Source organism: Patagioenas fasciata, chromosome 7 (assembly GCF_037038585.1).
Source record: "Patagioenas fasciata isolate bPatFas1 chromosome 7, bPatFas1.hap1, whole genome shotgun sequence".
Classification (NCBI taxonomy): domain Eukaryota; kingdom Metazoa; phylum Chordata; class Aves; order Columbiformes; family Columbidae; genus Patagioenas; species Patagioenas fasciata.
The window spans coordinates 6,674,341-6,698,916 of NC_092526.1; positions in this window are offsets into that span (position 1 = coordinate 6,674,341).

Here is a 24,576-nt window from a genome sequence, read left to right on the forward strand (position 1 = left end):
TATTTACCTATTTCTCAACTTGAAAGCTGAAATAGTTCTATTCCTTGTAAATTCAGAAGTTATTTGAGATACTGTTGTGGCATTTTGCCTTTTTCTTAGCTTTAAATAGCAGTTATTGGTGAGAAAATATTGAAAATCAGAAGAGCAAAGATACTTTTGTCACCTATCAGCAATGTTTCAATTTAAGGTGATGTCTGTGGCTTATGATGTACCTCCACTATGACTCATGATTGATGGAGGTTGTTTTAATAGAAATAAGAAGATAAACTAAGAGATATGGTAATTTTACCCAGTGATAGTTTTTAATGAATATTTGGAAAAATATATTGAAGCAAACAGGATTACCTCTGTGCTCAAATAATTTATGTGGAAGAGAGGTAAAACTGCTTCAGGATATTTGGCATTTAAAAGAATTCATAGTCTTGCAGTAATGTTAAAAATACAGCCAATTTCATGTTCCTGTTTGGCAAATTTTTTACCTCAGTGTTTTAATGAGATGTGAATCTTTTCTGTACCCTTGCATCTGAAACAGTTTTCTTTTAAACTCCAGAGTAGGTGAGCAGGGAGCAAGACTTGCAGGAAATTTATTTAATGGAGTAGTCACAGAATAACCTGAATAATTAGCTAGATAGAAAATTTACTATTGATTTGAGCAGGTCCCACTCTGGATATGCTTAAAGTAGGCAGCTGCCTGGGGCAGAAAATCTCAGTTTTAAGCTGGGAAAATGGATTTTGCTGTAGGCCTGGGTTGATTTGCCTCAACAGTGGCAGAAGGATAGGCCCTCTGGACACACTCCTCCCTGACTAGCTCTGGATACTAAAAATGGATGACCTTATGGGTCCCAGGATCAGGCAGTCCCTGTGCTGCCATGGCCAAGATCTGCATCCCCCTGCAGTAGTCTCCTCTCCTGGAGGGAGGCTGGGGAGGCAAGGAGCCCTGGAGCAGGAATATTCACTCATTTGCTTCTGCTCTGATAAGAATTCTAGAGAAAAAAATGCTTCACATGCTACCTCTTGCCTTGTCTTTCTCTTTTTATAGTCAAATAATGAGTTCTAGTAAGGACCTGAAAGAAATGCCCATTCTTTACAATTGTTCAGTCTTAAGGAAATCCTTCCTTGATACTATACAGAAAACTTACCAAAGATAAGATTTGAGAGTACAAAAAGCTTGGTATCAATGAGTGAGAAGCATATCCACAATGACTCAGGACAGGGAATTTAAACCTGTTTAAATCTGTTTTGTTGCAGATCTCAATTTTAATAGCTAAGCTTCCACACAGAACTGGTTCCAATAGATGTTAATGTCTCTATCCTTGCTCTGTTGTACAAGTCTTTGCAATTCAAAATTGTGGATTTTCGTAGGTGAGGAACGAAATAAGCTCACGTCAAAGCTGTTCTTTCATCTGTCTATTTTGACTCTCAAAGATGAGTCAGAGGACACCCACACATATACTTAAATCAGATCCACTGTTGTGAACGCATTTGGACCATCCATTAGAGATAAAGACTCCATAAAGGAGGCTGACAAACTAGCCAGGCACCTGATTAGGCACAGAATAATTTCAATGGCTAATCAAACGAATGAATCCTTACTTGATTACATTTCAGTTTTGTATCAGCTAATCATGAAACGAGAAAATACACTAATGGATGCTGGTTTCTTATAGCACCTGTTCACAGGTACAATTGCTGTAATTTAGGAAGAAGAAGGGAGGGGGCAGCACTAATTTCCTAATCAAGAGTTGAGACAAGTAGCAAGCTCTAATATTCTTAGTGCAATAGGTCTTTTTTCTCTAGAACACTAGAAGTTTTGCAAAGCTTGGAGGTAAGTCAGCAGTGGGAAGCTGAGATCATTCCCCCACATCTCACAGTACACTTCTTTATACACTTATATGTTGTTCCTCAGGAAACTTTCTGTATTACATGGTGAAAAGAGACCTTCTCAGGACTTTCTTAATAAAATTAGACAATATGACCTTTCTCCTACTCCTCAGGTCTCTTTCCTTACTCACTGCTCAATAGATATTAGCAGGGGTGAGAAAGGTCCCTGCAGACAAGCAGAAAAAGTTTGTAGTGTGTGTACACAAATCCACGTTCTTTTGGTACTCCTGGTGTCTCCGGAGCTTTGGTCTCAGATATAAAGATCACAAGTTATCATATGCACAATATACTTGTGAATGCCCTCCGCTAAGATCTCTGACTTGAGACATAATATAATAACATTCCTTAGGAACCATTGCAGTGCTTGGAGACAATCCCATTGTGCTATGTGATAGCACAGAATGTGGCAGTCCCTGCCCCAGAGAGCCTCCTGTGTAAAACTGTGTATGTTTTCTTTTCATATAAAAAGGTAACAAAGGGAAAATATTGGAGGAGAAAAGTGGGATGCAGACCATTGAATTCTGCTTTTAATATAACGTGGAACTGACAGTTCTTTGTTGTATGAAGATAAGAGTTTTGGCACTAAGTTATGAAAAAGATTTGACACTACTTTCACAATGAATCCTACAACACAAAGCAGTTCTTGAAGTTTATATTTGTTACACTGCCTCTAGTAAAGTATTTCATGAGAAACAAACTAAAATAAAAGCTGGGCCCTAATTCCTGAAAAGTAAGTCCTACCCTCACAGGAAGTAACCTTCTGCTGCTGAACAGCCTCACAATTGCACCAGTGTCAGGAGAGCTACGGTGAGTTTGGAGTAGTGTGCATTAGGCTGGAACTATTGCTAACAGTGCACAGTACTTACAGGAATGGCTTTAAAACATCTGCCGATCAATACTGTCCAGTTCTTTAAAGAACTCTCAGTTTAATGCTGCTTACCTCCACAGCAAGTGTCTCTGAAGTCTAAGCAGAGAAAATAGAGACCAAGGGCAGCTGGATTAGCAGTATTAAGCCACGGTCAATCTACTGCATGCATTTTAATAGCTTTTGCAAAAGTGGAGCACTAAATTGTCTGCTGCGTAAATCAGGGTAGATCCGTTGAAATTGCCAGAACTGTGCTGATTCATACAGGCTGAGGACTGTCCCCAAGACTTCCAGTGGCAGCTGTTTTGAATGGTTTGATTTGATCTGTCTTTTGAAATATTGAACCACCAAGTAGATTGCATTTAAATTATCAGTGCTGATCAATGTATGAGATATAGCATAAATCTTGCCTAGACACCACTCAGCTGAATTTCCCTTATTGGCTTAAAATATATTCATCTTGAATCTTTAACTTTTCATACAAGCTCATAAGCTGTAGGAAAACAAAGTCTTTGAAAAGGCAAATGTAGATAAACACTTCATTTAAAAGGTATGGTGTTGCTCATACAGAATCTGTGTCTTAAAATAATTTTTAAAACCCCAAACAAAACAAACAAACACCCAAAACACTTCATCTGAAGGGTCTAAAGTTATTTGAGGGTAAAAAATAAGTTGTTAGAATCCCACGTTCTGTTGTATTTAGGATTTTTTATCTGCCTTTGGGCTTAAAAGAAAGGAACAAAGGGCCCTTCCTGCAGAGAACTGAACACTTTTTCAGAGGTGCTAAGTAAATGTTTGATCCCTTTCAGAGGCATTAGAGATTTCCTGCTTGGTGTTTCTCAGGATCTCTATAGTGAATGAGTAGAACAAAAGTTGTTTTCACAGTCATAAATCATTTTTTAAAATTTGTGATCTGAGTTAGAAGTTAGGAAAATATGGTAGAGTTTTACTGTTAAAACAGTAGTGATATTCTGGAGGAGTTTCAGAGATCTAGGAAGGAAGATGTTTTTCTTTCCATGCTGTCATAACGCATAGTTTTCCGTCCATATTCCTGGTCTACTTATTCCTTTGGTGTGGTCTTTTGCGTCTTTTCACAGCTGTGTACCTGAGGCACTGTGTTCTGTGCTGTGCAAATCACTGTTCTCAGGGCCGTGCATCCTGAACGCCACACTTCTTCACTGCTCTTCTCCTTGTCCTTTCATCTCTGGATGTCTCTTGTCATGATGCTCTGACCATTGTGCTGATACTCGTCATTTAACTTCTTCCAAAACTCCCTCATCCGTCATCAAAAACAGGAATATTTTCTCAGGCTTGATTTTTCAGGTCATTGCTCTCACTCTGTTTCAATTAATCTCCTCCATTTCTTTCATGAGGAACTGAAGAAATAATTTCTGAGCTTGTTTTCCTAGAGATTCTTGAAAAAAGTAGAGGAAGAAAAGGATTAAGGTAACTGATAAATATTGGTTGACCTTGTTTGCCTCTATCCCCTTCATGTTCTTGCACATTAACAGATAAACAGGAAGCAACAGGAGAAGGGAATGAGTGCTAGTTGCAGATTGAAAAGGATATGATGTCCTTGAGCACCCTCAGTTGCATCCTTGCTCCGTGCAGAGAAAATAGTCCACTGGCATGCTGACTGAATAATTTGTTTTACACAGTAGCTAGCAAATGGCGGTCATGGACCAGGACCCCCTGTGCTAGCTGCTCTGGTAACAAAAGAAAAACAATTTAGAAGATGGTCACCACTACCAGGGCTTACATCCAAAGTATAAGACAGGAGACAACAGATGGAGATGGACAGATGGTGAAGTGCAAAGAAACTACTAAAGAGTTGATAAGCATGAAGGCAAACGATATCAGCATACCAGCTGCCTAACATTTGTCCGTCAGAGATGTCAAGCCAAGGAATGGTGCAGGAATGGTTTTGAAGGATAATGGGATAGCTCTGTGGATGGTTGGGGTAAAAGCATCCCAACTGGGGATGGCAGCAAGGAATAGTTTATCTGGAAACCCTGCTAACAAACAGTGGAAGCTGGGGTTGTCATTTCCAGTGAGAGGTAGGTTGTGCAAGGCATGAAAATGAGGATGAGTTACTTTTAAGGTGAGCAAGAAGTGGGACCTATGAAGGCATGAAAATGAGAGAGGTAGCAGGGTCAGAGCAAGAAGCATGAAGACTTATTGTGTAGATACAAACGAGGTAAGACTTGCAAGAATAAAAAAAAAAAATAGTTGAAATTCTTTCTGAAAGCTGCAAGTCTGCCTGATTTTTAGTGTGTTATTAGAAAAAAGCTTCACAGTTCTTGTATAGAAAGGATCAGCAAGGCTTTGACACATCTTAAAATCCCCTTTTCAATGTTTGAGTGACAGGCCAAAAACGTCACAAGGGTCAAGAAAAGGAGTAGCAGGGTTGCATCTAGTGGTGCAAGGAGACCAACAACAACGTTATAGTCACCCTTAGTGTAAGTAACATAATAGTGAAACATTTGTAAGGAGATGTCAGGGAGGAATACCAAGGTACCGTTATGGTCTGGTAGAGACAAATACAAACTGGAGAGGCCGATACCTGTGCTGTGCAGGTGGCAGTCCATATAAAGAGATCATTTGAATTTGCTCACAGATCTACTTACCCGAGAGGAGGAAAAAGGGACCAAGGCTGGGTGTTAAGGAAACCCTTTGAAGAAGCTGGAGTCCCAAGAATGACTCTTTTAAGGACACACTGTGTGAACAGAAGGCGGTGATAGATGTTGGTGGAGGGCAAGATCTCATTAAATGTGGTAACTTACATGGTAGTTGGCTAAGAAGTCAGGAAACTTCCTTGATGACTAAATGACTCCATTGGGAGAAGTTGGCCTTACACAGATGAAGTGCTGTTTTTGGTGGTGGTGTCGGTTTTTGTTTGTTTGTTTGTTTGTTTGGCAGGCGTTCATTATTATCATTATTATTATTATTATCCATGGTATTTTTCTTTTTTATTTAATGAGAGACTGCATAGCAGTTAGTCCATTTAGCTGCAGCTGCTCACCCTTCTCAGAGGTGTTTTGAGAGCAGAATAGATTAAGGATTTAAACACAGGTGATAGCAGTGTTGCTTGGAATGAGCAGAAATGTAATATTTATAACACGAGCATATTGGCCTTTGGGTGGATAAGTGCTTCAGAAAATTCAGTGCAGCATAATGTGAAGTAATGTAGCCAATTACTAAAAGAATAAGCATGGAGATTGCAGTCTAAATAGGAACACAACATGGAATTCGTATTAGGAAAAGAACCTAGAAGGGACTGCAGATAATAGGGTAAACCATTAGCACTATTTCCTGGTAACAATAACAAAAATGAAAAAGAGAAAACAAGTTACTGAAATAGAGCTCTGGTAATGTGGTGTATAAAGCTGCAGAAATTCTTCTGCATGCTACTAGTCTCGTTAGAAAAGAGTGCACGATTTTAGCCACTTCGTTACAGGAAGACACTGAAAAGGTGCGGCAGGAGGCAATCCGAGATGATTTAGTAAGCAAGACATGATTTATGAAGAATGTTTGGACATATTTCTTCTCTGTAGCTAAGGAAGTGGAGATTAAGAGAAGATTCTTATGCAAGTATGCAGCATCCCAAACACGTGGGAATGGATCAATGCTAAAATACAGTTGTTTCGGTCATACACAAATTTTAAAAAAGAGATCTTGGATTAATGTTAGGAAAGAAAATACAAGCAGATTTTCAAACCGGAGGAGACAGAGCTTTATGCAAATGATGGAAATGGAAATAATGGTGTATCAGCTCACCTGAGGAATATTTGAGGAACTGATTCTATCTGTGTGAAGGGATTATTAAAATTCTTCATCTTGGTTTTTCAAAGAATAAATTATGAATCAAGTGTTAGTTTTTAAGTTTGCAACATACTGATGAAGAAACCCCCATACAGCAGATACAAACAGATCTCTGTCAGCTGAACACTTAAGACTGCAATTTCATAGAGGCAGAGTTTTACTCTTAGCTACCTGAAAAACAAAAGTTGGCCTATCTCTCAACAACAAAATGTCAGGTTCTAAATTGATCACAGCTGTAAGTGTTGACAGTATGAGCACCTGTATTTCCCTGTATGAATTGCTCTTTTAAAAATAAATCAGGTTAGAGCTTTTCTTTTGATATCTAATAGGGAAAATTGTCCAGCATACTGAACCTGAAGACCAGAATAAATTTAAATAGGCATGGCATTTCTGACCAGCTAGATGTAATTTCTTCAGTTTAGTCCCTCAGATGATACTGCACTGGTAGGCTTGTACATACTTTCAGCTAACTAGAGGTATTAGATTTTGTTTGTTCCCAGGCCTACGCTTTGCTCACATTACCTTCTCTATCAATTTACAGTGAGCCTGAGCATCCTCCCACAACAAGAAGGGGAGGGAGCCTGTGTGCATGGACACCTTTTCCATAGAGAAGAAAGATGCAGCTCCATCCATACTGCTGCTCTACCTCTTCCCCTGGTCCAGCTTTGAGCTCTTTTTCTAACTAGTTTTTCTAATTTAGAAAAAAAAAAAACTATTTTTTTTCCTAATTCTAATTTATAATTTCACTTAATTTAGTGAATTTGGTGGTGGACAGACAAAGGTGGTCTGCAAAGATGTAGGAGAATGGTAGAGGTAAGTGATGTGTACCCCCTTAGAGTTTTTGATGGAACCAGCACAGTCAGACTTCCCTATATTCCTTCAGCAAATGGGATGGTTGAATCTCTTCCTTTTTGGTCCAATACTGCTAGATAAATACTGTAACACACTGGTGACATACAGATCCCACCATGAGTGATGACAGAAAAGCCAGTAGTATTAATAAATGCTAAGAGAAATAGTAGAAGAATGTTCTGAGTGACATGTATAACAAGCATTCATTATTTTTAAGGGACAGTTTTGGACAGATATTCTAGATATTAATTTAATGAGCCAGTATCAAAGGTCTGTGTACTGATGGTTTGCATCCATTCAAGTAAATATAGGGCGAAAGTAAGAAAATCAAAAGTATTCACTCTGTAATGAATTCACTGAGAGGAGCCCACACTATTTCTGTTAACTCTTGTTGATGTGATATATCTCATTCACTTCAATGGGACAGATAAGCCTCATGAATAAACATCTGCAGGAATTGTCCCAACAGACATCCTTAAATGCTTTCAAGCTGGTGTAAGTTTTGTTTGCATTACTGACTGCATTATTTAGCCTGAGTTTAGATGCAGCTGAAGAAACAGACTTTGGCACTTAGAATTATGGTGAAATGCAAAGTTACTGTTCAGCCCCTGGACATTAACACCCTGGACTGTGCTGTATGCACTCACCAATTTGCACAGATAGTTGTGGTGATGGTGAATTTGCATGCAAGTTCTTGGAATGCTTGCACAGGAGTCTTCACAGCAGTCTCATAGTATTGGAACCTGTTGCCATTTAATCTATTGCTAAAGAAGCAGATATTTTTTAAAAAAAAAAAAAACAGGGGTGGTTGTTAAAGATGAAAAAGTGGATTTTTTTTTTTTTTATGGAAGAAAAGTGTTGGATAGGTGTTTGCAGCTTTATGTGTATTTTCTGTTGTCTGGTTGTCTGGATTTGGACAATAATGTCTGCAGAACAGGAACAGATAGATGACTATCAAGAATTCTCCAGTCTATATCCACAAAGGTGTAACTTTAAATGAAACAAAGATGTCTAGACATTTTTGTATTATTTATTCTAGTGCATGGAAGCAGTACCATAAATATTTAGTTTTGTAAAAACCATAATCCCCCTTTACTACGGTTGGTAGCTATGGGGAAAAACCTCTTTTACAGATGCCTACTTGCAGGTGAAATGCAGTATTTCAGCACTTGGCTTCCACCCAGCCCTGAAGGGCTGCCTTGCTATCTCCTCTACTGCCAAGAACTGGACCATTTACGCTTATGCTTTTGTTTACTTGAAGTGGTTGTATTTCCCAGCCAAGCGCTGTGAACAAGAGAAGTTCTGCTCCTGCTACTTTGTGAAGCTCCCTTAGCTCCTTGGCAGGTGTTTTGTCTGGAGCTCGCCCCAACCAGCAAGTCACACGTTCTCCCTGTGTGTGATCCCCGAGATCCCCCAGTGAATCATGCGCTGCCTGTTCTGCTTGAGGCTCACACTGACTTGGCTGCTGGTCTCTGCTTTCACCTTGGGTTTGGGATCTTGACATGGACTCTCAGTTCTCAGCACTGGTACTAAGTCTTTGTGACACTGGGCAAGTCGAGCGACTATCTGTCAAACACATTTAGTGACAACTACTTACATCACATGCTTTTTCTTAAGAAAATTTTTTGTTCACAGATTTATAAAATAAAAATCTTTGATGTTTTGTGAGATTTTGTTACAAACTAACCATGATATGCTGTGCACTCTTAACATTATGACATTTTTATATTCTCCATGTCCTTTAGCAGCTTTACGTAGGATATGGGCTGCTTAATGAAATGTGAAATGTACACTAGAACTACTTTTTTCCCATGCAGTAAGATAATAAGATGTTACATTACTCACAGGTCCAATTTTAAATATAACTTCATCTAATTTTACTTTGCAATCAGGTAAATTAATGAGAGAGAATCAAAACAATATGCTGTAATTACATTTGGAAATTATTCCTCCTGTCCTTCAAGAGTGTTCTTTCTCTTTAAGATATTGAAATTTAGTGTCTAAATATAAAGTGGAGTAACATCTGGTACTAATTGCTGGTTTCAATAATATAGACAGATCTTCAGGCATTTCATGCATTTGAAAGGAGGCTTTTAGTAGGATGTTCTGAGTCAAAGGTCATAAAAATTTAATGCCACTAAAATAGCTAATATTCCACTTGTGTTCTAGATCTAAATGATCTTTTACAAAAAAGATTTTGCTTACTAAAATATAGTTGTTTTAACTTACTTTATTTGGGAAGAAGAACCGGTTTGTACGCCTTTTATGTATACTGTTCATTGTTACCCATGAACATAGCGCAGGAGAATGTTAGAACAGTTTCTTTCTAGACTCAAAAGTTGTTACTTCATTTTCAAGGTCTTTGATTTTCAGCACTGACCATTGTGCTTCAAAAATTATGTATTCAAAGTCTTCTATCTGCTTGCACTTTGTCAATTATTTTCCCAACAAAAGAAATCAGTTAGACAAATAAATTGACACCAACGCTAAAGTGACTCTGGTGACTAGCAAATGAGCCATGGTCCAACAATTATTCCTGCAAACCCTTTGATATTCGTAAAAACAACATATATTTGTGGAAAGTAATCAGTGGTGCTATTTCTTCTTGGTTTTCTGTATTTTCTTACTGCAATGCATTCATATGTTTTGGAATAAGCTGTGTAAATAGAACTGTGTGAGAACTCCTCTGGCTGGTGGCCTATGTGGAAAGCACAGGTGAAGTGTTACTAGTTCCCAACAGTTACACATCTAGTGCGGCTTGCGCAGGCCAGGACTCCTCAAAGAGCACAGTGATATGAAAGGAACCTTCAACAGACACTCGTTTGAGGACGGTTCAAGGCCCCGAGGGCACTCGTCAGCCTTCCCGGTGTGTTTTTCCTGGGGTCTCCACCCTGGCCCTGGCACTGGACCCAGCGGCTCCATTTAAGCTCAACCCTTGTCTGAGCTATGGTTCAAGTGTGTTCATTTCCAGTCCTGCCTTCTAGATGGGCCTTGGACCCACATTGTAGTCACCTTGTCTCATGGATGGATGCCTCAGATGGATATTTTAACTTGTTTTGTCTTTGGCCCTTTGGACTTTGGAGCCATGCTGTAGCCTTGTTTCCAGTCCTGTCCCTATCTCCTTTCAGCCCTGATTGGGCTCCCTGGATGGACCCTGGACCTGGTTCATCACTTGTCTTGTCTGGGGTTTATGATAGACCCTATTACCAGTTCCTGGCTCTGACATCATGGTCAGACCCTGTAGGTCTCTGTCCCTGTAGGACAGTTGTAGCAAGAAGCATGTCACTCATAACTGAACCACGTATGACTATGAGACCAGCAATCTATAACAGCAGGAGGGGTTCAGCCAGCACTGTGCCTTGTTAGCTATCACTGGTTGTTGATGCTAATGAAAGAATATAGCAACTAGGTGACAGTAAGGTGACACCGCATTCTGTAGGTTTGTGATCACTGATAACTTCCTCTGTCAGCAGATGCTAATTTCGTCCATTTCTCCCACTCCAGGAATCTAATCCATTTTTTAAATATGGAGGTCCACAGCTTTATTTTATTGGTAGGTAGAATCTTTGGTTACCTTATACTGACACCTGCTGCTTTCATCTCTTGTTCCCTATACTCACACTGGAGGACAACCATTCTCTTCTCAGCACAAACAGCTCATCACTCTTCTGGAGCAGAACCTAGTGGGTCTGAGTCTTTTCTTGCACGCTGGATTTATGCTGCTTAATGATACTGACTGCAAAGGTGCTTCAGATTTCTATTTTAATACACAAAGAAAAAAAAAATTAGGCATATGCAAAACTCTAAAAATGTTAGGAACTCCCCCAAATTTGAGAATTCTCAAAATTGAATCAATCCTCTGTATGTAACTACTTTCCCCCATTTTAGTATGTGAAGACTCGGCTGGAAAAGTGTTTTTGTGTTTTGCTGTGAAAGAGTTGAGTTTTGTCATCATTCTGACCTTTTCAAGGTGTGAGTTAGCTTGCTTCTAATCTATTCTGCCACCTGAATAAGAGAGCTACGAATTCAACCTCATATAGTTCACACGACCTTCAAATGATTCATTGTCCCAGTCAGTAACATTTATTAGTATTCTTGAAAGAATCTCCTCCCTTCCCATCCCACTGACCCCAGGCCACCTTCATGCAAGCCTGCACTTCATTTATTGTCAGAAATTCTGAGAAACAAATTGAAACAAAACAAGTTATGAGCTGCTCTCTCACTGGTCTCTTCAATACTTCTTCCACTTGGGCACAAGCATGAATTTGAAAACTAGAGGGAATCATGAAATGCACCAAAAAGTCATAAACTGATCAAAGGAGGAAAATACTTCAGCCTTGATAAGGAAATAAATGCACTTATCCAGATGCTACATGCACATTGGCTCATTGGCTTTAGACACTGTGAGATTTTCCACTCTCTATTATGGAAAATTCTTCCAAGCCTGGCTGGCAGTAGCTCAGATCAAGTGTAATTTTTCTTTTCATAGCCAAAATGTACCATCTGACATCTACACATTGGGCATTCAAGAGAAGCTTGTACTATCCAGCATGAAAATACTGACATGAGGTATCAGTTGTGATAAAAAATAATAGCTCAGCATCCCACACAGTGGAGGGGAATACCTTCAGCTTTCCAACAGCAAATCTCTCTCTCCAAAACTAACCAACCATCGCTAATTAGTTCTTGTACTGTACTGATAGCTACACGATCGCTCTGAATCATGCAAGAGCAGCAGACGTTAAATCATCTACACCTGCAGTCAAACATCTGCAGTCAAACCAGGTCAGCCTGCTGTCCAACAGCTTTTAGAGAAGCCTTGCACCAGCGAGGAGCAGTCACATCACTTGCAGTGGACTCTCGTTCGTGCTTTCTCTTTTAGTTTAGAAGTAGAGACAAGTCTTATCTACTTATGGGATCTTTTCTGTGTTTTACCACAACAGAGTAAGGGAAGATATAAATTTGTGATGAAAACTTTAGCTCTATCTAAGGTGGAGCTTAAGAGATCAAAAGCCCTGTCCCCAGAGCACTGGAACACCATGGGCACCAGCATTTCAGAGGGTGAAGTTTTTAAAGAGATCTACCTGTGGCCAATCCATGAAAAATCTGAGCAAATTTCCCAAATTTTAGGTGACTGGATATAAGGTAGAGTTGTCCTTTTGTTTTGTTAGGTTTGATGACACTTTCCTGAGAGTCTATCATGAACGAAACTTGTAGTTTTTCAATGGCACGGCGAGTTTGTTCCCTTACAAAGACCTAGGCATATGTGACAGTTCTTGTTAGATGACTACAGTTGTGCTGAATTTGAAATACAGAAATACAAAATGATAAAAAAATACATATATATAGTGCTGATTTTGAAAAATCTGCTGGAATCAGTAGTTGTGCTGAACTTTAATACAGCAACAGATAAACTACACAGCTTGTGAATGAGAAAAATTTGCATGTGTTATGTAGCCACCAGTTGGTTTCTATCAAAAATTTCCAAAGGCTGTTACTTACCAGGCTAAGCACCTCAGGAGGACTGCAATTCTAGTGAGGATCCTTTTCATCTTCAGGCTTCAGAGTAAAACCTGGATCATCAGAGGAGTTAGGAAAAAAATCCTTCTTTTGCTTCTACTCATTGTTTAATAAGACATTAAAGGTGTATGATAGCTTTACAGCTCCCTGTAAAATGTAGAAGAATTCTAGTGAGAAGCAGGACTGAGAGATACAGGAATAAAAGCTCTGATCCTGTAGCGTGGGACATTTCTCTGCTATGGTCATCTAAATACAAAGAGATGTGTTGGCTTCTTTTTAGGAAATATGAAATAATTTTGCTTTCTGCCTTTCTCAATTTCATGAGGAGCTGATAAACTATATATTTACCTTCTCATGTTATTTGTTATTTCCAGTAAGAGAAAAGATTACTTTGAAAAAGAAGAGAAAAAAATAAATTACAGGTAGCAATTAATAACAAAAAAAGAATCACATCACTTGGATTTTTAACTGCTCAGCCACCTGTTCCTATAGCTGTTTTTAATACATTTTAGTTTGTAAAGCTATTTGTTTAGATGGTAGCAATCCCATGATTATTATTGGTTATCTAACAATCATTTACACCCTATTTATTTTTAATACTTGTCGTGTTATGCTCTGCTGATACTATATTGCTTTAATTGTGGTTTTTTCTACTTCTGCACAGGAAATATAGATTATTGTGTTGCTTCATTGGATCCTAGAAAGGTCTATCTTTTGTGATTGCTGAACATCAGTATACAGAGCAGAAAATGGCACTGCATATTTCAAAACTGTAATTTCAGTCACTTATGTTACGGTAATGAATATTGGTGGTTTTTATGCTTTGATAAATATTACATCACTGCTGCAGGAAACACAAATCATCATGTGTTGCCATGTAGTGGCAGGATGGAAGCAGCCACTGTTTTCCTCTTCTTGTTTGTTTGTTTGTTTGAGAAAAGTGGGGAGAATCTTGATCTTAAGGGCAGTATAGGTGATTAAACCCCATGAAAGCCACTGTAATCTACGCTCATGCATAACCTGAGTGCAAAAATGTTCTCTTGGATTGATGGCTTTGTGAATAAAAGATTTTTGAAGCCAATTGGAGATGCTTAAATTTACACTCAATTGTCCCTTTTCTTCTTGCTGCCTTGCACTTTCTGTGCTATTATTTTAGTTCTTCCTACAACCCACTCTAATTTTCTTGGTATCCAAGCCTCTGTGAAGACCTAACCATCCTTCAGGGAGGTATTTCAGCACATTTTAAGGTTCATGCTTTCAACAGTCATTTAAGCCTCAGTGTAGTTTTTAACAAATGCTTCCATCTCATGGGACTCAGTTAAAGCACACAATTAAGCAGTATCGGTTAACGTTTTCTTGAGCTGGGAATTTAGGTTGTGGGTACATGTCTTCTAGGACAAACTTTTGTCGTTCCCCATTTCTGGTGGCAAACCGCTGCCTCTGCTGCTGCTCACCACCACCCAGCAGGTTCCTGTGCATTTTCATCATCTAGTTGAAGTCCAAAGCGCTTGACTTTATCAATCAGTTTAAATGCTGGCTAATTCATAGAATCATAGAATCACAGGATTGAAATTAAGGCAGTACAGCTTTGAAAAGTGTTTAAACATACCTCTTTGTAATTAGAAATTGGTTTTTCTTGCCCAAATGAGGAGCTGATGAGTCGTTTTCTTCCATTTTGTTAAATTGTATTTCTGCAACAGAAAGAATGCTCATCACTTGAACACATCGTGCATGGTCAAGCAAGAAGCTCAGAAGGTGATTGTGATGGTGAGCAGTGTTGGTGAGGCCGAGATCAGTACAGCCTGCACAGCTGCATGTGGAAGGCAGTGCAAGATCATGTCTTCAGAGCGTTCTGTCTTGCAAAGAGTAATCAAATACTCAAATATTGACTAGTCAAGACAGTTGATGTTTTTGGAGCTGAGGGTGGACCTGTAATTTATATTTTCAGGAGGCTGAGGTCCTGCTTGTTGCCGGATTTCTGACTGGTTGATTTCTGGGGAGCTGTGCCATGTGCAGGCCTGAGATGTGGTCTTTGCAAGCTCCCCTGCAGGCTGAAGACATGTTTGGATTTAGGGATTTTGATATAATTAAGATTTGAGTACCACATTAGTTTCTGGCTGTGAGGAGGTTTATTCAGCTTTGATTAGATCAAGATTTGAATACAACTTTTCATGTTATTTCATATATTTGACCTTCCACAACTTGTGTTCCAAATAAATGCCTTTCAAAGTACATCTTTCAAGTGTAGTAACGTTTGTATCAAATTCTTCTGAAGCTTCTGTTGCCCTGGAAGCTGACTGAAATGTGGGTCAAGTCTGACATCAAGTGGTCAGACACACTCTGTTCCCAATGGGACTATTATAGTGCTGCTCCTGGTGTCCTATAAGAAGAACCTCCCCCTCTACTTTTTCTCTCCATGTTTTTTCTTCTGTTACCATGATTTCTCAGTGCTCTTCATACTTCGTTTTCCACCAAGGTCATGAAGTATCATTGCTGACAGATAAATGAAGAATCATATGAGTCTTGCATTAGGTATTGCAGCTACTGAAACTGTTAGCAGAATGATGGAATTGTGTAAATAGAATCTTCTTGACATGGCAGCACAGATAAGACTTTTACACACTCTGCTTTTTCTCCCCAATATCTTCTAACAAGATCTATGTCTTTTTAAAACAGTCCTATCTCTTGAGACAAAAGTGCACCATCTGTGCAGATTTTGAAGCTTATCAATAACTGCAAGAGCACTTAGCACTCCCACATTGCTTCCTGTTGTTCAAACACAGGGCGAACAATAGTTCCATTGATTCTCAGCATTCCACTCTGAAGGAGCTTAATAAATGTATGCATTTCATGATGCAGGAGAGGAAGTGGGGAAAGAGACCAAAGAGATTTTAAATCTTCGGTGCTTGTCTCAGGCTCAGTCCTCTGGCATACTGAGATGCTACCCTCATGTTTTAGTGGTATTTGTACTCATATTGACTCAGGAATAGCTCAGGAACACAAGGTTAATGTTCAGTTTCTAGTTTTCCCTTCCTCCAGGATGAGGACTTATCCTTCAGTGGCCAGAGGGACATTTTTCATCTCTCGTCTCAATGATCAGCAGACATAGTTTGGCCTGTTCAAACAACAAATGTCAAGTTGTAAGTTGTACAGTATAAAATGTTTATCTGCACAATTGTTTCATTTTTCATTGAAACTAGTTTATTTCTATACCCTCTGCATAAAACAAATAGTACTGAAGAGCAGCATTTCTCAATATCTTGTAACTGAGTCATCAATGCAAATATGAATATTTAATTTCTCCCATAAATACCTTAATTTGATAAGATAAGCCATAGTGTTTGTGCCTCTGGGCCTCTCAACCACCGGTTAGCAGGTGGGCACCGCTGTTTAAATTCAATTCAGAGGTGAAGTCGTTCACTTCAGTGTCTTTCCTTCTGGTGCAAATTTGGCTTTTCAGTCCAGAGCAGTAGCCTCACAAAGGACCTTAATCTGTCATAAACCAGTACTGCTGCCAAAAAATACGGCCCCTGGTTCAGTGTGTCTGTTTTTGCAGCTCCACAGTGAACTGGATTGGGGAACAGTTATTAAAAAAGAAATAAACAACAATCAAAACCAAAACAAACCAAAAAACAAACCAAACCAACCAACAATCAAACCAAAACACCAAAGAACTCAAAATAAAACACAAACAAAAAAAGTACACCAAGATTTCCGCACATCTAATTGATACTCTCAGCCACTTTCCAGAGATCCGTTGTAAGTTAATTCAGTTGTTAATGGTGTTTTTTCTCCTCTGTGAGCAGAGCTCTCTGCTTGAACTGTGTTTCTTATGATAAGAAATAGTTTTTTTGTGAGGTAAATTATTGTGGTTCATGTTCTCAAAATGTTGTCTGTCTGGGCAGCCAGGATCATTGAGGAGGGTGGGTATGTGATGTCTTTGGTTTAAAAGTCCTATAGACAGCTTACCTTGGAATAGTTCACAAATAAAGTGAAATACACGACTGAGCTCTCTGCTTAAAAAACAGTGCCATAACTTTTTTATTCCTTGTGTTTTTTTAACAGGCTCTATCTTAGTGTATTTGAATATGTTTCAGTGGCCATCAATCTAATTTTGAGTTCATTATCTTTAGTCTTGTATAATTTCATTGCCTAGATAAAATTGTGGTGAATCTACTAAATGTTAAATGCATGCTTGTGCATATATTTTAATGAATGGCTCCTAGTAAAAAAAAAAAAATACTACAATAATTATTATAATTTAGAATTATTTCTGTTTAAATTGTTGATGTGTGACTTGTACTAAATGATGCTATCACTGAAGTCCCAAATTGAACTATGTCTAGTTCCAGCACTGGTCTGGCGATCCATGCAGCACTGAGAAGGTGGCAGCCTTTACACCAAGGAGCTGTCATTTTAAAAGAGATGGGAAAGGTAGAGGATTCAAGCGAATGACCACAGAAGGCAGACTTCAAAATAACTCCTCAAACATATTTTCTGATTACTTTCCAAGTTATAAGCCATAGAGGACATGAAATGTCATGGCTGCAAATTCAGTTCTTGGTAAAAATAAGTTCAAAGTAAATGTCCTTTCTTTTACACCTCTATTATGGTCATCTATTTCTAATAAAATATTTCTACTGAGTCATGCAATAGGCATTTTAACCAGATACAGAATTTTTCTATTGAGTAAAGCTTAGCCACTGCAGAAAACGTACTGAATGGTACTGTGGAGCATTTTAAATGGAGAGTTTTGCATTGATGCCAGACTGATGGATGCACTGAGGTTCACCATAAAAAATAAATTCAGTGGCCAAATGGTAGAGTTCTGGCAAGCTACATCTTATGAGCTTCGAAGGGAATTTTGGCCAGTGTTTACAACCGTGGAGTTTATTGCAACTCATACAAAATGTACAGTACTTTTAGACAAATCTGGGCATTTTTATACCGAACAGACTATTCAGCATAAGCCTGTGCATTTTTAGCAAAACAAATCATTCTCTTGTTTAAAAACAAAACCGAAACACTACATATGTTGCAGAACTACACTTACCATTCTTTATTTTAAAGTCATACACAAATGGCTTGTTCTGCTCTGATTAGCTTATTAGTTAATGTTGGATCTGAAAGGCAGTTTTGGGGCATTGTCTGTCAACTTAGTGGAAATTAGGACAGTGAGTGCCTTCAATAGTCTTTGTTCATTAAACCATATCTCTGCAGATGTTCAGTGTTTTAATATTTCTTCAGCTGTTCTGAAACATTCTCATTTTTTCAGCTAATGAGAAATGTGTGACTTTGTATACTGTTCACGGAGTCATTTATTAAAGATGCAAAAGAGGTAGTAGGCTTGTTACTCAAAGACTGACACCTTTCCTCTGAATTTATTATGCCCATAAGTGCTAATGCACATTTACAAGCCCTGTAAGAGTAAGATGAGTGAGTTTAAATTTTCTATAGAAATTTTTGCTCTCCAGAGAGCATTTTCTTGCAAACCAAGAAATCATTATTCCCACAGGGAATTCAGCTGTAGCCAGCTGCGCTTTTTGTGTGAAGAAGGGTTAATATGCGAGTTCCCGCCGCCAGCTTTAAATTTCTATAGGTGTTTACCAAAGCTAACATACCCTTTACTGCAGACAACTAACGAAAGGGGAGGTTATGTTTCTTGGTTTAAACCTCAGATATCTTTGAGTCATAACTCCTGAGTGGCAGACTGGACACTGGTGTAAATGAGAAGCTTTCTCTTAGGACCAAGTCAAGAGAGAGTTCCGACTAACACTGTGCTCTCATCACTAGCAGAAATGCTGTATTTATTTAGAAATTAAAGCAAAGACAGTTGTACATACTTGAAATGCAGTATGGAGTAATGGGCCTGGCTGGAGATGAAAAATGAGAGCTCTAATTGATTAGCTGGGGAAACGTACTTTGTCTGCTTCTCTTTGGTGAGCTTTCTGTTGAATTGATCAACAAGGTGCTGGTACCACTCCTTAAGACTAATTTCTTCTTCAAATCGTGCACATCATTAGTCAACAGGATGGATGGAAAGGTGGTGAGGTAGTTGTTTGTGCTTCTAAATAGATATTCATTATGCATGGAACTGTATTTTGTTAGGATTCTTGATCTCCTTCTAATTCCAGGCTGTGTTTTTTTTACTTTAGCAATTTCCACTTTGGTTAGGGGTTTGCCAATGCATAGGTACCGCTGTTCTTTCTGGATAATCTAATGTGCAAATGTGTATGAAATTCAGAAGTCCATTTTCATTAGCCTTATGGATTTTGACCCGGTCTTATCTTAAAAGTACAGGTAATAACCAACAAGAAAGAGAAAAAAAATACAATACCTTTGAAATACATAGAATTAGCTTTTAATAAAAGGAAAGGTCATGTTTTATCTTGCTACATACTATCACGTATTGTCTGTACTTACATATAACAATGTATTGCAGTGAAAATTAAGATAGCACTACAATGTGTGAAAATATTAGTTGGTAGTAATATAACTGGCTAGTGGTACAGTATGCTTTATGGAAACATAAAATAGACATAGGCTGATAATACAAAGAAAGGGGCATTTGCAGCAGTTCAGTATATTAAAAATGATAGCATATCAGATATGGCAATTACACTAGCCATCAATCTTCAATAGTTTGTGAAGAATACCACTAAAATGCAGTGGAGCTTTATAAGATTTGTGATCATAGAGTGTAAAATGTAACAGATGCTACAATATTTAGATGCCTGCTGGCATTTACTTTTACCCTACACAGCTCATTTCAGTTATATGAAAATTTTATGTGCTCTGTAACCTCACTGAAATAGAAACATATTTATAAAGAAACCATAATGGAACAGAGCATTTTCAATATATACATTACTTGATCTGTTGATTAAGATAAAAAAGAGAGAAAATGGGCAATTAGATTAAATTACTAATAGCTTATTATTGAATTACTATTAATACAGAAGCTTTGATACATGTGATGCCTTCTAATCTCTCTGCCAGATATGTATCACTCAGAACTGCTTGGAGAGTCCATGCAGCCATTGTTCGACACATGTTGACGTCTTATGGGGGTGACCACTGGAAGTCAAAACTAATGAAATGAGACAGGAAAAGAAAGTTCCTGTAGTTTGCTTTTCCTTACAGCTGGGAAGTGTGACGGACAGCATGCTTTGTGAAATGTGAAACTTAGGTAATAGCTGCCAAGGTTGCTGCCATCTCTTGTGAGTCTGAAGATTACTGGAGGACTGTGAAACTGGGGCCTAGATATGCTTGCTAATTAATATTGGCTTTTGGAAGAGTGCCCAGAAGCACCTCTTGGTATCAAGCTTTGCGAGTCGCCATGCGTCTGCTCTGTAGACAACTGCGTTTCATTGCATCACGTATTCCTGTTATTTACCTTTTTCTAGCTTCCCTTGAGGCTACTGTATTACAAACATTTAATAGCTGAGTATGTCTGATGTAATTCTGGTAATCACTGAACTTGTTGTACTAAAAAATGAATGAATCGAGGTCAAAGACATCCTCTCTAACTTGAGAAGTGCTCTCAAGGCTTGACCTTGTAGATGTCTGACACAGTATTTGATCAAGAGGAAGAATTCACTCAACCCAGACTTCCAAAGGGACATCAAGACTTGTAAAAGCATTTGAACTGGAAGTTTGTCCATATGGCATTTGGCTTGGTTCCTTCTCAGTTTTAGGTTTCATGAACTGGTTTCCATGTGGTAACCTGGCAAGTCGACAAGTGTTGGGCCTGCAGGAAACTGGCTCTGGCTGTTTTTCAGGGAGGGATTATAACACAGTTCAGTTCAAAAAGCCACAGCAACCCTTGTGTAACTGTAAGTTTCTCCTTTTTATCAATAATATTTCGATATTGTCAAGAGGAGTCTGACGCTTACTGAGGTTAGTGTCCAAAATCTTAATCCAAAAATCTGACCTTTCACCAGCACTGCTTACAACATCTAGACCATCTGTATTTTATATTTTGCAGCAGCTTATATTTTCCAGCATATTCATTATAGTAATTTTGAAATGTAATTAAGTTTATTTGAAAATACAGGTGCTTGACAGTTTTTTGTGGTTAAAATATATAATAGAGTTAGTGTTGAAATTGGTGAAATCTTTGATGTAAGTGAACAAGGAGTGTAGATAAGCAAACCAGTTCGGAGAACTTTCATCTGTAGTATTTCTTGTTGAATTAAAAGTAGTCTCAAAATGCAGTTATATAAAATACGTGAAAATGTTTTTTTTTTTTTAATAGCCAGAGAATCAAAGTCAATATCTGAACTCATGCCGTCTCACCTGGCATACGAAAAATACAATTATGCACAGAGATATGACCTATGTTGGGGCTGTCAAATGTCACTCATATCTGGTGACTGCAGTGTTTGATGGGCACAGTACACCTGGTCAGGGCAGGAACAATTCTGTCTGTTCTTTTGAGAGGCCACTGTGGCTTCAGGCTGATGGGATGTCACCTCTGTCCTTCCTATGGTCACTGTCCCTGGTGCTCCATCCAAGCGGTGATTTGCCCAGGTGGCACTGGCAGCAGCAGCAGATGGCACGGCAGGTGGTGGTCAGAGAAGTTGAAGAAGTGTTTCTCTATTCTTCTCAGGTGCCCCAGTTTCTTCACCAGAGCCTTGTCCAGTAAAGGTGAAGGAGAGTTTGATCCCTGCCCTCCAAGCAATCCCAGCTCCAGGGGGTGTTCCCTCCTGGGAAGCAAGTGATGTCCCAATCATGGTGACTCACCTGGCTCCTGCCTGCTCCAACTGCAACAACATGCAACTCACTCAACCCATCAGCTTCCTTACTATAACTAGCTATGACTGGCTTTATGTGCTAGTAGCTACTAGTAGTTGTTGCACAGATCGCTGGCTATGAACATGAGCCTCACGGCTGCCTACTATAGGAGCCCTCAGGCTGATGAGTGAGAGATCAGTCTCTCTAGTCCTGGGGCTTCTTCCATTTCCCCAGTCCAGCCTCAAAAGCCTCAGAATCTCCCTCAACTCCATTTGCCTAAGTTCTGTGAACTTCTTGCTTGGTAGCTGTGCTCCAGGAAAGGTGCAGCTGTAGAGCTCATACAGTATGTAGTGCTCTAATTCTGGATCTGCCAGTCTGGTCCCCTGAGCATCCTTTCATTGACTTCAGTGGGTTCCATATGAGGCCTTTATTCAGATAATATGTTGGAGCAAATCTATTATTCAGAGATCACATCCCAAGAGGCATAGTTTGCCCTGCTTCACATTCCACGACAAATCATTTTATTATTAATAATAGACAGCAAATTCTGATCTCAGCATTCCTGAGGTAGAGTCAGTGGTATCTGTGTAATTTAAATCAAACTTGCTCTCGAAGGTCTAAGTGAGTTCTGAAGATTTTATCAGTGCAATTTCCCTGTGCAGCTGGGCAAGCTAGCACATAATTAGAGATAAGAGCCAAGAACCTTAGAAGTGCAAGAAGTGTAACTAACCTTTGCTAATGAAGGATATCATGCAAATAACATTTGATACTTGTGTGTATCAGATGCTACAATTGAAGAAGGTGTAGTTGCTCAGTGCTTAATGTGACTTCTGTGATGGCATAGGCCTTTCTTATTGAAAGTGTGATTGTAACAAGTATTGCACAAATTCAAGGGAATAAAAAAAAGATTGTCTGTTGAATAACAACAAACCTGCCCTTTCTTTGAATTAGCTCAACCTTTCCCACTACGAAAAGTACTAAACTGATAACTACTTCCTCTGCAGACAGAGTAGCAGCACAGATGTTTTTGCTCTATGTCTGTATAAGTTTCCTATGAGGCTGTACAAGCCCCAGAAATGCAAGACAGTGGAACTAGTCAACAGAAATTATCAATTGTTTCCTGAAGTCAGTTTTATCCCGAAGTCCCTGAGAATAACTATGACCCCCTGCATTTGCCATTGCTCAAAACCAGCTCTCTGCTGCTATGATTTCAGTAATTTGAAAACTTCCAAATCTGCACGAATTTCTTGTAGTTCTTTTTAAAGTTTTCCAAAGGCGGCACAAAGACTAATGCAGACTTTAGGAGCTTTTGGTACTAGGAGGCAAGGTAAGATGTCAGTGAGGTTGGGCTGCATTAGTGCCAAGGATTTTGATAAGATTGTTGATAGTATCCCTGTGAGTCCAAAGGTCTTTGTAAAATCGTCATTACTACCACGATGCTGTAGATGTGGATGTGATATGCATGAATTAATGTGTATTGAAGGTATAAGATACCCTAAGTGTATAGTTAATGTGACAGTTTGAATTGTCAGCAGGCTCTGTAGCATTCCCCAAGATAGTATCTTCCAGAATTTCTTGGTAGGATGGTGTTGTGCCAGGCCAGGGATTCTGAATAAATAGATATCAACTTGCTGGCTAGATTTTCTTTGTTTGAGTGTTTCATAGAGCTAATTCAGAGTAACTCAGGTTGGAAGGGGCCTCAGGAGGTCTCCAGTCCAAACTGCTGCTCAAAGTGACATCAGCTCTGGGGTCAGACCAGTCTGCTCAGGGTTTTATTTTAGAGCTTTTTAGAAACTTAGTGTCTATGAGCTGTAATTCTGGATTACTGCTAAGCACTGCCCATGCTTTCCTGCCTTTTGAAGAGAGGAGTTAACTGCAGGAGTGGTGTTGTTTTTCACCCTTACAGTGGTGTTGTTATGACTTCTCTCCTGCTATCTAGTTAACATTTTGCAAACTCAGAGCATTTCTTCCAGTTTGTGGCTTGTGCTTAAGTAGGCATAAATATCCTGGGAGTAAAATACCTTCTTCTTGGCCAAGATAGTTATGTGGCCTTCCTATTACAAAAGTAGTTGATGGTCTCCTATCTTTGCAATGTCTCAATAGCATGTAAATGAAACAGGAAGGTGCTATTATTTCCATTTAACAGATGGGTAAACTAAAGTCATTCGAGGCTTGAGGGGTCTGAAGCCTCAGACAAAAGCCCAAACCACCGGTGTATACCCATTCTTACCTTAGCCTGTTCGATACTGGATTAAGTCTGGTACAAACTGACAGCTGTTTGAAGCCTGCTGCAGGGTGGGAGGTGACAGAGTTGATTCAGGAGCTACAGCTGCTATTTAACAGTGCACATCAGGAAGATCTGCAGGAACTAAGTTAGAGTAGTGCAGGTGTAGCTGTGTCAGAAGCTAAAATACAATGAAGACTCTTAAGAAGTATTTGACAGGGATTTAAAACAGAATTCTAAAAAAGTAAGGGTATCAATACTGTCTACAACAAACAGAACTAACAAATGGGGGAAACAGATTTATTATCTGCACTTGGAAGCCTCCAAACTGCAGGTTCTTGGTGAAGTGCTGAGTCAAAACCAGGAAGCATTATCTCTTTGTCTGAGATGTTTCTATTGTGGCCTGAAGTGTGGGCAGCAGCCAGAACGGGTCTTCAGAGGAAATTCTGGAGATGTGTTGGATCTGTACAAGGAGACGACCCAGGCAGACCCTGCAAACTGACCTCTCGTGGCTGGATAGCTTGGTCTACAAGTGTGTTCCTTGCACATTTCTAAGCTTTCCTGCCTGCTGTCAAAAAGCAAGCTTTAATTTAGGCCCACCAAAATAGAGAACTGTATTAATGACAAAGTAGCTAATGAGAAGTGCCAGAGTTTCTAATAAATGTTGTTCGGAGAG